This window comes from Drosophila guanche, unplaced genomic scaffold (assembly GCF_900245975.1).
Source record: "Drosophila guanche unplaced genomic scaffold, DGUA_6, whole genome shotgun sequence".
In the NCBI taxonomy this organism is placed as follows: Eukaryota; Metazoa; Arthropoda; class Insecta; order Diptera; family Drosophilidae; genus Drosophila; species Drosophila guanche.
The window spans coordinates 2,699,990-2,714,248 of NW_022995748.1; positions in this window are offsets into that span (position 1 = coordinate 2,699,990).

The window sequence follows — 14,259 nt, forward strand, 5'->3', positions numbered from 1 at the left end:
TCATTCTATGGACGAGGTTATCATTATTACGATATCCTGCCGGCCTGAGCGGCTTGTCAGAGTTCCCACAGCTATCTTTTGCTGCTTTGTAAATAATGTCAATTAAGTCTGCGGCTACCTTTCCACGTACGTAGAGCCGCAGAGCCAAAGAGCCACCATGGCTGACCTGCGGGTTCGACGATGAATTACAAATGCAACCCGACTATCCTACAAACAGCAATAACAAATATCAAATACTCGTGCCAAACAAAACAACAGCAACAACAACAACATTCTGAAGTGTTTTCGTATCTTGGGAAAGCAAGCACTTGTGCTCGGAGCTCAGAATTCTGGAATGCCACTTGCTATCAATTAAAATAAATTGTAATAGCATTGCCTTTGACTTTTCCCCATCTGAATTGACTCACTTCACTGGGCGAATCTTTCTACAACTAATTCTTGAATATTTGTATAAACAATTACTTATGTTGAGTCACTTCACAACCGAACAAGAATCAGGTGCGCACTGCGCAGCTTCAGGCTTATGGCAATTCTCATCTTTGGCAGTGGCCCACTTTTCATCAATATCAAGAATAAATATATTCCATTCTGTATGTACATATGTACGCCATGGGGAAGCATGGTTCAAGTTGGTATTTCCCTTTTAAGTGGTAATCCGCTCAGAGTCTCAACACATAATTTATTGTGAGTTTGGTTCCATGAGGAATGGATGAGTAACGTCTGTCTGATAATCACAATACATATGTTTCAGCATACGTATGAACGTAGATAATAATAATAATTAAATTAAAAACAAAATATTCAACTGATAGGACACGCTCGCAGCCGTACACGTACACGGGCAAGTAATGCAAAGCTCGACAACCTGACTGCTTTAATCTTTAGAGGAAATTACTTGAAATGTGTGTCATTAGGTAATGATAATCGAACACACTTAATTATGCTAATCATTTTTAAAATTTCCCTAACTGAAAGGGCGGACATGGAAACAACTCCTCAGGTTCTGATCCTAACATAACCTTTGCAAGTGCAAAATCCACAATAAATGTTGCTTGCGATTTCAGGATGAGTAAACAGATTCCAGTCCGTAATCCGTTCTACTACCAGTCTCTGGCATAAACAATACTAATCGTGTAAACATACTTTATACATTTGTGTGTACATGTTTATACATTTCTAGCAGGAGAAATGTATCGCTCGTCAATCGCTTTAAAGCTTGCGGGAACGGAATTCAGCGTCTTACGATCAGATAGGAAAAAAGTTCCTGAACCCGATGCACGTGTACGCGATCAATTGTGTAATATTGTTGTGGCACTGTACGTTGTGCTGTAAAAAGACATAATTAATCGCAAAAGCTGATGCCATTAACGCGCACTAATTTAGCCCAGCAGCCTTTAGTGATTTAGCATCCAAGATTTGCATTCCATTAGCAGTTTGCATAACATAACCGTATATATTAGCTCATTCATACAATGGTCTTGACACGATGCGACGTTTACATTAAGAAGACTCGAAGCCACTTCAATTATCGCCTGTCAAAAGCGTCAGGAAAAGTGTCAAGTTCTCTCCGATTCTGTCAGCATAATATAATATCTGACTGCTTTTTAAGTTTTTTGAAAGCTTGCAAAATTGCAGAGACTATGTATGGGCAATGAACCCTTCACGATCTTGCTGCAGGCAGCAAAATATATTTCAGTATGTAGTTCACTGTGGGAACACTTGAGCTTATTATGAAACTGTCAGTGTATTCGAGGCATCGGTTGCACTGACGTTTTCTTCCCCCCTTGCTGTTTGCTGTCGTAAATTTAAGCTGATATAACAAGTTCTTAGAATGGCTTTTCGAATCACTTCCTGAAAGTATGTACGTGTGGAATGTGAACATAAAATAATTATGGCTAGAGCAGCACTGCAGTGGGAAGTGCCTAGTGTAAATATTTCACACCAATACGGTTTACGTAAGTAAGCGTTTTCTATCATAAATTAAACTTTCAACTGCGGGTGAAACTAATTGAGGGATATGAAATTTCTTTCTTCCACTTCTTGCAACTACGCTGTATGAGAATTGATAGCTTAATCCAGAAATTTAGTGCCAAGCCCTAAGCTTTCTAAGTACATTAATAAAAACTTTTCCACAGTTAATCCAAATCGAAATAAAGCAAAGGCGCAAATTGCCAAAGCGGGTCACACTCTGATAAGTCTATTGAAAAAGAAAACTTTTATTTCCGAGACTAGATAGAACGAGGCGCGAATTTGTATGTCTACAATTGTAGACAATTGTAAGTCTCTGAGCGACAGTCATTCATGCTTTTATGTTTTTATGTTCCGCAAATAGAATTCTCCTGTTGCCGAACTAAAGATATCAAAACGTGTGGCCACAAACACACAGTCACAGGCGCTCAGACAATCGCCGACGAGATATATCATGGTGGTTAAAGTGGAGGCAAGGTCGGACGGAATCAAATTATGTTTCGAGCTTGTGATTCGTGATCATCTGTGTCACTGATTAGAATATTCGGAGCTCAAGGCCGAGACGATAGCGTGTTCAATTCATGTACATTTTTTGGTTGCAATGCACTGCAATTCCCCTTGCGATAAGTCATTTGTATGCCCCAATACATGATAAGGAGAGTCCGACTGGAGCTTTGGCACAGCCGCACCCAGTTGTCTCCGACTCCGGCTCCGGCTCCGTTGGTATTTGCTTTAGATTGGGCTGCGAACCGGAGGGTATTGCATTACAAATTCTACTTTTGCACACCCACTTCGAGGGCCAAGTGGTCCGAGCCCTGTTCTGGCCATTAATGTGACAATGATAGTGGTTGGTGGTCTGGGCATGTCCATGTCCCCGCTGGTGGGCGGGTGATATCATCACAATTTGGCAAGGCATAATCGCTGACTAATAAAATGTAAATAAATACTCCAGTTTATTTGATCACGACGCCAAGGAAAAGGCCACGAACCATTCAAAATTTGTGGTAAATATTTGCTGCCAGCGCTAGTCCATCTGACAGAACAAAGGCCTTATGCGCAATGGGGAAAATTTTCGTGTATCTAGGATGGATTGGCGGAGAGTTTTTCCATATATTTCCCCATTGGCGTACTCGCGTACCAGCAGCCCCCCCAAAATAATCTTCAACCGAACTTTGATCTATAAAGACTGCCGAGAATAAATTGTGCTCTTCTGAATTTGTTCTGTTAATGTGCAATACATATCTGCGGCAGTGTGTGCGTGCTCTATTTTCTGTATGATTTCATTACAATAAACACAGACCCAGAAACTGGCCCCGAAAAAACCGAGGCAGAGTCAGAGAACGTGCCAAAAAATATACACAGAGGGGAAATAGAACACAACTGGAAATTAAAGCAAATTTATAACAAAGTTCAGTTCGGTTTGCATTTTGCATTTGCGACTTCGGTGTCGACTTCTGTAACATGTAGTATGTACATAGCTTCGATTAGATTGGTTTCGATCTGGCTTCAATTCAATTCGATTCGACTCGGTTCGCCCCGATTGCATTTCGCTTTTGCCATTTGCGGTTAATTTTCCTTTTGACGCTGACTCACACAATTTGCACTTGATCGTGAAAAAACACACAGAATTTGGAAATCTTTCAGTTGAAAGACTTTTTGTTTGAAGGTTTCCACACACCCAGAACACAGACAACGGAACGCACAGTTTTGCACTTAATTGGTTCCCACAAAAAAAAACTCAGATTTATTTATAATTTCGGGGAATCTGCACAATTTTTGATTTGCAACACGCGCGTCTGTGAACCAAATTTATAAATTTGTTTCAGATCTTAAATACGGTTATGCATGTATTTCGCATATATACGGGTGTGTATGTTTTTATATTGTATTCCTTTTACTTGAACGTGGGGGAAAAACGCTTCCGAATCGCTCGAATTGCGACGCGAGACTGAGGCGACTTTCAGACAGCGACTGGCTAAGTACAGCGCAGAGCGCTCGAATAGTTTATTTTTTGAAAAAGCATTTGCAGGCCCCACCGTAGATATATCGCATTGGAGAGCGACAGACGACTACGGAACGGGAAACGGCCCCCGACAAGCGACGCGAACGAGAACGAGACCGAAACCGAGACCGAGACCGAGACCGAGCGAACGCTCGTAGGGCCCACTGTTTCTAATGTTATTAATAAAATCAGTCTCTGAGAAGACGAGTGGATCTTTGAGCAGTGGTCTCCATTGCGTATACCAAATAATTAGTTGATGTGTGGCCAATTACATTCGAGTTGCATCCATGCCGCTGATAGAGTGTACCCGAAAGGACGCGGAAAGAAAGGATTGAGAATGCAGTTCCCAAAAATACATTCCACTGTTCTGTACTGTACATTTGATCTGTGTAGGAAAATGTGCAAATTGCATATTCGATTTTCTTGTTTAGTATTTAGCTGAATTGTATTTTGATAAATTTGGCCAGGGTGCAACCATCTTTAAAGTTGCTTCTGATAAATAATGATTGTGGGGAGGAGATCAGGGACTGCACCTGTACGAAGTAGCAGTTGGAAAACCCTGTAAGCCTTATCAGAAATCGCCAACCTTATCATGCACTATACATACACAAATAGATAATGCACTGGAACATCCATTAAATTGATATAGTTTTCCCCGACAGTTACTTAGGTGACAAGCGCTTTGGGGACAATGGAAGCCTTTTTTTTATTATTATAGTAAGCTCTGGCATGAGTTGGCTAATCTCTATGCATATACGGCTGTGTGGGTAAGGGTCATTTCCCGGGGGAATCGTCCACAGCCATAGCTTTCTTTGTTTGATAACAGAAATAGTGCCAACACACGCTGAGTGAGGATCGTGTTTGCGCGTCGAGAGGAATTCTTTCTAAATATTGGCATACGAGTAGTTCATAAGTGTAATTGTGGACACAATCCATTAATAAACGTACGCCCCTCAAATAACTGGATAGAAATTATTTCTCACCTCTCAATCTCAGCAATTACATTAGCCGATGATCGATAATTGATAATCGAAAAGTTTGCTAATTGATTTGTTAAGCAATTGACTGCTACTTTCAGCGTAGTCACCGTTTTGGTGCGCACTTCCTTTGGGCCCGTTGTATGTTAATAAGTGTGGGAAAAAACAAATTAAATTTGAGTACTGGAACAACTTGAAGATTCACCAAATTAACATAAAATATTCTCACGGTTTTCTAGCAGCTCCATCTTTTTCTTTACTTTTTTCATTGTTATCCATTGTTAGGTGGGAAATTGTATGCCGTCTGTATAGCACTTCAATAGAGATATATCAGTATATTGAGTCTTATAGTTCTGAAACGCACTGCATTCCGGATGAAGAGTAAATTGAATTGTTGATGTGCGTCAACTGATAGCTGATAGTCTTATCAAAATCCATGTGTGCCTTTGCAAATAAAAACATTATTAAATACTTAATGTGCAAATGGACACTAATGATTATTGAATTTCATTTTTCTGAATTCACGTATGTATTTCACTATAATCAATTATTTTTATGAACATATTAAAATGGGAGAGATAATTGAGCTTCAAATACACGCGAGGCACGTGTACGTTGACATTTTTTGTTGATTTTAAGTTGATTTTTACAATTAGTATTATCTAAATTTTCAGTTGGATCTGCACAAGTTTGTATTAGAAAGGTCAGTTGCAGAATTAATTAAACCCTTTGCTGGAACATTTGCACTCGAATCACTTTTCCTGTTTGTGCAATCATCAATTGTAAGTTAAATGACAAATCAGCATACAGAACTTATGGAAATGCATTTCTATCAAGCATTCTGAGGAATTTCACACTTTTAACAGACGTAACATTCACTTATTTTCAATCCATTAATTGTATTGTGGCATATTTAATAAATAGTTGTTTGATCGCCGGGATTCTTGATTGATAGACCAATTTCTATTACATCATTGACGATATTAATTGCTTTGTCGGGGTTTGTTCATCAAAATCCACTAAGACTATTAAAGCAATTCAGCTGTAGCTGGTTTTTTGTAACTAATTTACTATGAGGATTCAATGGAGACTCTTTTTCAATTAAATGATGACTTTATATGTACACATTGAAGAGGTTTTTCTATTAAATATTGCTGTACAGACAAATTGTTTTCACATAAATGTAACTTCAAGTTCTCTATGAATTTGTTGTATCGCAATTCGAATCTGTAATCTCAAAGTTGCGTCTTTCCAGCGATCGCTTTTAAACAACGATTCTATTAATATTTGCCCAAATTGGGGTTATTCCTTTTTTAGATTTTGCGAAAAAGCATCAGCAGAACTACCCCAAAACCCAAACGAAACCTGTTGCTAATTGAAGCCAATAAAACAAATCAAGTTGCCAGAGTCTGTCCAGACTCGAGACTATACGTATACGATGCATGTGGTTTCTATTCATTCTTTCCTATATATTGATTTGTGCATATGTAAGTATGGGTTATCAAATAGTAGAGACAACCAAAAGCGACTACTTCGCTGCGTGCTGCGATCCGGCATGCGATCGTGATCGCGTTTGACATTGACATTGAAACCGAACATCGTAAGCCGTGGACGCCGCATACAAACACGCTACGATGAAAAAAACAATCAAAACACAACTGTAAGAAGTTGTCTTGTCTCTTCCCCCTTCCCAAAACTATGGAAACACGACGACAACCGGCTGGCCTTCTTAGCCCACCGAATCTGAATAAACCGAACATAGCAGCAGCGACATCCAACAGCTACTCGAAAAGCGGAGCATAAAAAAGCTGACCACCTGCAAAAGCTCATTGGGAATGGCGCTGACGCTGACCCCGCCAAGATCCCCTTGCCATCAAGTACTCACTGTGTATGTGTTGTGTTGTGTCTTACTCCCCCAAACACCTTTTCTATTATGGGGCGTTCGATGACGCCTGGTGCGACCTTTGGGGGGGATTGTATGTGTGCCGGTTTGGGACATGTGTGCACGTCACGGTTGACTGAACTCGACGAAATCGAACATTCGCGCACCTTAGATCAAAATTTCATTGAGCTGCTTCGCATAAAAACGAACGGGCTCTACGATTCGAAAGATACAGCAACGGTTATAAAACAATTAGTTCATATCAGCATAAATGGCAAGCATCAAGGCGAACTAGATCCATAACACTTCCATCTGTATCAAGTTTTATAGCCCAAGGCAAGCAAATAAACTAAAATAATCAGAATAACACCTATGCCGGGTCAGAAGATCTTTTTCTTTTAAGAAAAACAATTAAATGTACTTTTAATCAATGTGGTGTAAATGGTAAGTTGGGCTCAGCAAATCTTCTTTATACCCTTCTGAAACGAATAAAATGCCAGAGGTACAAAAATATGATAACGAGGCAGACGGGTTTTTCTACAAATTATTTCTGTATATCTACTCTTTTTATACTTTCATCAAATGTTAATTTGAATTGAAGTTGCAAGACTTCGATGAGGAAATGGAAAGTCCGCTAGAATCACTTGCTAATTGTTTAAGAGTGTTTTAGAGCCCATAAGTTCGACTGTTTTAAAGATATGACGTAGTGATTAGACACACGATTAGACAGAGACTTTGTTGGCAACCGGTTTTAGAATGATTCAACTTTTGATTTGTGTGTTGGTTTCTGGTTCTCTTTTTCTTTGATTTACTTTCTTATAATATTTTTCATTGGGTTGTTTGCTTGTTAATCTGAAAAATCCAACTTGTTTTTAATGCGTAATCCCATAAATGGGAGCGCTAGGAATTCCATAATCTGATGTTCACTATTAAATACGTCGCCTTATTTATTTTATCCAGCTACAACCCAAACAAACAATAACAAGTGTATTTATTGATAATTGATTTAGTCAATTTCTCACTTTTCCTTTTAACCGTAATCGTCATTAAGTCAAGCAATTGCAAATCAACCAAATCAATTGTGATTGGAGCCGATCAAATTGATTGTAGAATATGGTAAGTGCATTACGTGTAAGTAATTGTAGCTTGAATGCAATCGAAGACAGCTAAAACTGCCAGTCAGGTAACATGATCGGACAAGTGTTCTACCAACATACTCGTAAATGTGACTGATTTTCAATAGTTACAACCATTCAATTCGTATGGCAGTCACGTATGCAAGTAGTGGGCTTAGCCACAATTTCTGAATGAATTGAACTCGATTACTTTAAGAGTGCAAATCAATGTTTGTATAATATAAAGTAACATCAGAAACATAAACTACTAAGGCTATACTATACAGGAACTGTATAAATGTTTCGATCTGCCGTGGAGTGCATTAGCCTGTGTTTTTTCCCAACTCTGACCGATGGAATAGATCCTTGAAGTGATTGGTGATGGGAGGAGGATGACGTCCGTCAGTTTCGGCGCGTTAAATTATTTATTTTAATTGCTGCATTATAATTTTCCCAAAAGTGTGATTACTCTGACATGCCCGACAATTATCTTAATGCTATCAGCCTTAAGCTAATAATTAAAAACCTTCAACTGCGTTTGTGTAATTAAAATGCGAAACAAACAATTCATCTGCCAACCCATAAAGTTTTTAATTAGAGACCTTGCTGTTACTGGGTGTAACCACCTGGCTTAATGTCTATTCTTAAGTAGGGCTTCAATTTAATATGGTCCACGAAGTACAACTGTGTCACTGCCAGTTTTTGCGTACTGGGAAACATTCTACAAATCTGTGTACATTCAATTGATAGGCGAAGATTGTAAATTATAGTCTAATGGGATGCATCTGACTTAGCCGGATATGGGAACGAATATGTAGTTAGATGCACGTAGTTAATCACGTGTATTGTATTTCAGGTTTAAACGCTAGTCGTGACTTGCCGCTCAAATTATGATAACAATATTCCTCAAGAAGATGTACACGGAGAACATTGAACAAATATCCCATGTCAAAGACCACAAGTACATGTCTTTGCTTTATTTTCTGTTGCAGTAAACATATATTAGTAATAATAGAACTACTTGGATATTTCTTTTCCAGTATTTCCTTTAAAGACGTAAGTGGTTTTGCCCTAGTTTGATGGTTAGTTTCCCAAGTTTTTTTAACCAGAATATTGGATTTTTTGCTGGGATAATTCACCAAGTTGGAGTTGCCACATTCACGATCAAGTATATATCTCATCAAGTAGTTTCAGAATATTTCCACACTTACGAAATGAGCAAGTATAAATCGCATTGTAATACATGTTGGTTGAGATTTTCAAATTTCCGCCTTAGAATCCCATGCATCCACTAGATTAATGTGCCACACAACAGTGCTTTTCCTCAAACACTTATTAAAATGAATGATGTAGAATCAACTGTATTAATTACAGCCTACTCTTGAGTCTAGCTAACATTACAGGCAGCGTTGCGGTTCCGCCAAACCAAGTACAACTAGAAATATGTATTTATAAACAAAAAATCAATTTGTTACTAACCTTAAGAGATGATGGATTTATTTATAACTAATTTTGATAAATTTTATACTCAGCTAGCGTGCAATTTGTCTTAGGAGCTATTAATTAATAATTAATATTGTTTCCGCAACTCCTCGCAACCAGTTCGGAATAAAAATCTCGAAGTAAAAAGCCAAGTGCTGCTGGTTCGACCGAGTCGGAATTCAATCAATTTAATACTCTCCTTCTTTCAATTTCGCTATTCACCTATTACATGCATGTTCTTCCTCTTTGTCTATCGATATTCACATATTACATGTATGTTCTATAGCACCAAACTTCTGTGAGCATGTCAAAATGCAACAATTCAATATCTTAATGCTACAAATTCATTTTACCTATATCGAAATACTAATTGCTCCCGGCCATAAGCCCTTTGCGCGAATTTGGCGTAAACAAATATTATTAATCTCAGTTATATTTGAATAATAAATCACTTTATGAATAGCTGCTAAGATAGTAGATCATATTGGAGAAACCTCGATGGGTGTTAAATTAGAACTAGATGAACCTTCCGTGTTGAACAATTCAAGTTCAAAATTCAAAATTTAGTCCTCTCCGAACTCAATCTTCAGTATAAGACACTGCCCTCTCCAAGTGTAGTTTCCGAGGTGTGAAAGCATTTAATGGCTGCTTACCCTTTCAAGCGGCTTTAATCGGATTTAATAATCGACCAAAGAAATATAGGATAACGATTCACGCCTACTTGCACTCTGGAGACTGGGTGTGAACGAAACGTGATCATAAAACTTGTCTGGTCTGAACTTGATCTAGCTCAATATACTTTTTGTTTTATCTGTAGACAAGCAGGAAAGCCCGCTGAATTAATTAGCCAACTACAATTACAAGTCCAGGTCGTAGTCAATTTAATTGATGGTGTGGAAATCGCTTTTAGGGTTGCTGAAAAGTCTTCTTAACACAATTTCATTCATGACGGTAAAACTTAAACGGTAAGCCTGAGCAAATAGACAGCTAATTTGCTTAGCATTTAGTAGTGCCTGGTCCTATTACATGCTTACATAGTAAGAACCAGTTTGACTCTTATATTACTGAATAAAGGTCAGCAAATCATTTATAATAATAATATCTCCGTATGTGTTATTTGTTCTACATTATGTACAAATTAACTCGGAACTCATTATTCGGATATTAGTCTGTCTGTTAATACGAGAATAAATACCTGAATTTCACGTGATCATTTCCATTTTGAGACTCAGACTTTTATGATGAGTAGGTAGATCGAGTTTTTTTTGACTCCACCTTTATCTGCCAAAAAGAACAAATAAACAAAAGAAAGCTTTCAAATTTGTATCAAGTTCTCTTGTCTAAAAAAACAAAACAAACAATGGAGGGAGAATTTTAAACAAGTCTACGTCGTTATCAGATGTTTATTTATTATGCATATACATACATGCATTCATACATACATATGTCGCTAAGCAGATATTATTTTTGTATGTCCCACTATGAATGTCATTTTAAGAATAATATTTGCATATCAAAATCAAAATAGCAAGAATTAAACACGATTCCTTAGCTCTCGTGATCGAAAATATACATAGTTGAATGAAATGAGTGAGTAAATCATGTTTATTTCATATTTTTCTCCCGGCCTCGCCTAAAATATGTGAGAGTGTTCCATTTGTTTAGAAATTAGAATTTTGTTTTGGTAAAACGTATATACATAAGTAGTACATGCAAAAGTCTGGATTTCTCGTTTGTCATGTTCCTGAAAAGAGTAGTCTAAAGGTAGTCTAGGTAGCCTAGGTAGAGCAGGTTGTAGGTGCATCGTCTCAGAATTCTCTGCCGCATGGATTTATGTGATTTATTTTGAGATTTTTAACATGATACCTCCCGATTACTCGAGACATTGGTGTTTTCATACAAATCGAAGAGCAGCTCCAATAAATATTTAATAATTAATTAATTAATCAAAACAAATATTTAAAATGTTTAGTAAATGAATTTATCCATTCAATGCAATGGTTTCGCTAAAAGAAATTTGAGATGAGCTTTCCGTATCAATGAGCTTTTAATACCATAATTTGACATCTACATTTCAAAGTAAGTGTTGATTTTTCCGACAGTGTAGAATGGAATGTAGAAAGCGTGTACAAATCAATCTTTCCGCCGTGGTCGTCAGGTGGCGCCACTGAGAAGTGTGGTTGGGCTGCAGACAGGTTTTAGATTATGCTTTCTGGCTAAGAACAAACTCCCATGTATCCAGGAGTTTCTTTATTTGTTTTATATCATTCGTGGTGATACTTAGCTGAGCTAAAAGGCGTAAAGGGGCAAAGGAAGAAATAAAGTAGACACCACAAGGCTATCACATAAGTCTTAATAATTCTTTAATGGACCTCGAGTAGTTTAACACGTTCTCCTCCCAGTGCCCTGCAGTGGGTTGATATTATGCAAGGCATAACCAGATACAAATTTATTAAAAATCTTCGATGACGCCCCTTCAGCGGATGTACTATTTCGATATTTATTCAGAGTTAATTGCAGGTATTTTATTTTCTGCGTGTATTGCATTTCATTTTCCAATGAGGAGTATGCGTGTGCGAATCAACAGTCAGACTCGAGGTCCGGCAATGCGGATAAACCAAGGTGAAGTGGGTCTCATAATTGGAATTTCGCAAATCAAAATATCGGCAACAGTGCAGAGGATGAATTATTGAGGGTGATGGTACGGCCACTCCCGGCCGCGCTCGCTAAGTCATTATCGGATTCTATGGAAACATTTCGCTATTTGTCGCCCATTTCTGAGGGATGTGTCTGACTTAGTTTGTCTTTTCCTTCTCCCTCTCTCTCCCCCTCTCTCTCTCTCTTTGTGATTTTTTCAATCAAAATTTCAAAGCCAACTTAAGCTGAGAAGGATTTGGAAGATGTGTTTGCCAATGGCAGTGCTGTGGTCCCTGGGTTCTTGGGTCCTTGGGTCCCTGGGTGCTGGGATCCGTGAATTTGGTATCCAAGAATCGCGAACCTCCGTCCTCCATCCGTTCTCTGGTGGGATATTTGTGTGTGCTTTGTCTTATTTTCATTTCGTTTTGCTGGTTTTTATTTGTTGTCTGTTATCTATTTGTGTTTGCTTTCCTTTTGCCATAAGGCGACAATCGTTCCCATCACCATCATCATCATCATCATCATCATCTTGTGCTCTGGCTGGCACATCATCAGGGCAGGACTGGCAGTCCCTCGTTTGCGTTCACTGCGTGGTAATCCAAGGATGATGATATTCCCTAAACTAAACTAAATCAAAACCGAAATCGAATCGAATTTATTGTCATCTTCATTTTGCGCCTCAGATTATGCCACAGATTCCGCCCGGGTTTCAATTTCGGTGCGAACTTTCGCTTTTGGGTTCACGGCATCCCGGAGTTGGATTTCCGTTGGGGCTGTTAGGGTGGTAGTTTGTAGCAGAGGAGGGAGGGAGGGAGGCTTGGATGGTTATGCCTCGCCCGAAGCTACAGGTTATGATGATTGCTCTGTGTTCTGTCGTCTCTGTCCTGGCATTTTGTTTTGTTTTTTGCAGTTGCTTCGCCCCCGCAATTTTTGCTGATTGTTGTGTTTTGGAGCAGCTGCAATCAAAAATACATCACTGATGTGATGATGCTTTGTCCTTGAACCACCCACAACACCCACACCAGCCACGCGGTAAGAGTGTCCCCTTTGTATGTTAGTGATGCTGCGGCTTTACCCCAAAAGACTCCACTTTCGTTTCGCAGTTTCGTTGCATGTTGCATGCAATGCCTGGCCTGAAACCATCCAGAGAATTTAATTTCTAACTAATTGTTTGCCAAGTTAAGTACGGAAGGCGCCGCAATAAGGAGGCGTTCGTGCAGTTGGCAGCGCTCGCTGCCTGCTCTTACGACTCTGACAGCAGTTGGCAGCGCTCTCTGCTCCGTTTAACTGCCACGAGAGCTGCCGCCGCTTCTTGCGGCCTTGATAGCGGGACAAACCATGTGTGTGACTGTGTGTGGCACGTAGAAGCCGCGACTGCCACTGCCACTGCCACCTAGCTGGAGGTTTGGCCTCTCCCGCTGGATCAGACACTTGCTGCAGCTGACAGCGGCGGTGTGCGGCTTTTCTCTGTCTCACTCTGCCACCTACTCTCTGAGTCTATCTCCACCCTTTGCCCCCTGCAGTGCGTGCGTTTGCATTGCATTGATTTTGATGGGCTCCCACATTATGAAGATACATTTTTGTGTAGGTTGTTGATTGCGGCTTACGTTGCGTCTGATGCATTCATATTGTTGCAAGCTTGATTGTGGTTAGCCGCAGGTTGCAGCAGACGCCTGCGGTGTGTCTGGCAAAACGATTGCCCATAGCTGATTTAAGTATGATAAATTTTAAATAGAAAATGGTTACTAAAAGTCTCAGATATGTACAAATAATTACGAACCCGTTCTTAAATCAAACTCAAAGGTAATTACAAATTTCCAATTGGAAACGGATAAGATTTAAGTTTATATTTTTATATTTATTGTTTATAAGTAAAGGTGAATAAGTGATTAAATATGGTATAACGGTACAAGAATTCGATTTCTGCGTCGTTCGTCGTCTGGTCTCGCACACAACCTTTTACGTCGGAGGTTGGCGCTCTCTCGCCGATCGGTTGTCCGCTCTCGCTCTCGCTCTCAATTCGCTCTCCTTCGTTTTCTCTTTGCGTTTGCTCTCGTGGTTGGAATTCGCAGTGACGCGAATTCGCCCTAGCTCGTTTTGGTGTTTTGTCCAGGGATCGCAAGTTATTTAACTCCTTTCCGATTTAGTCTAGTTAGGGGGTAATCTGGTGCATTCCTGGCCCTTTCAGAAGTGCAC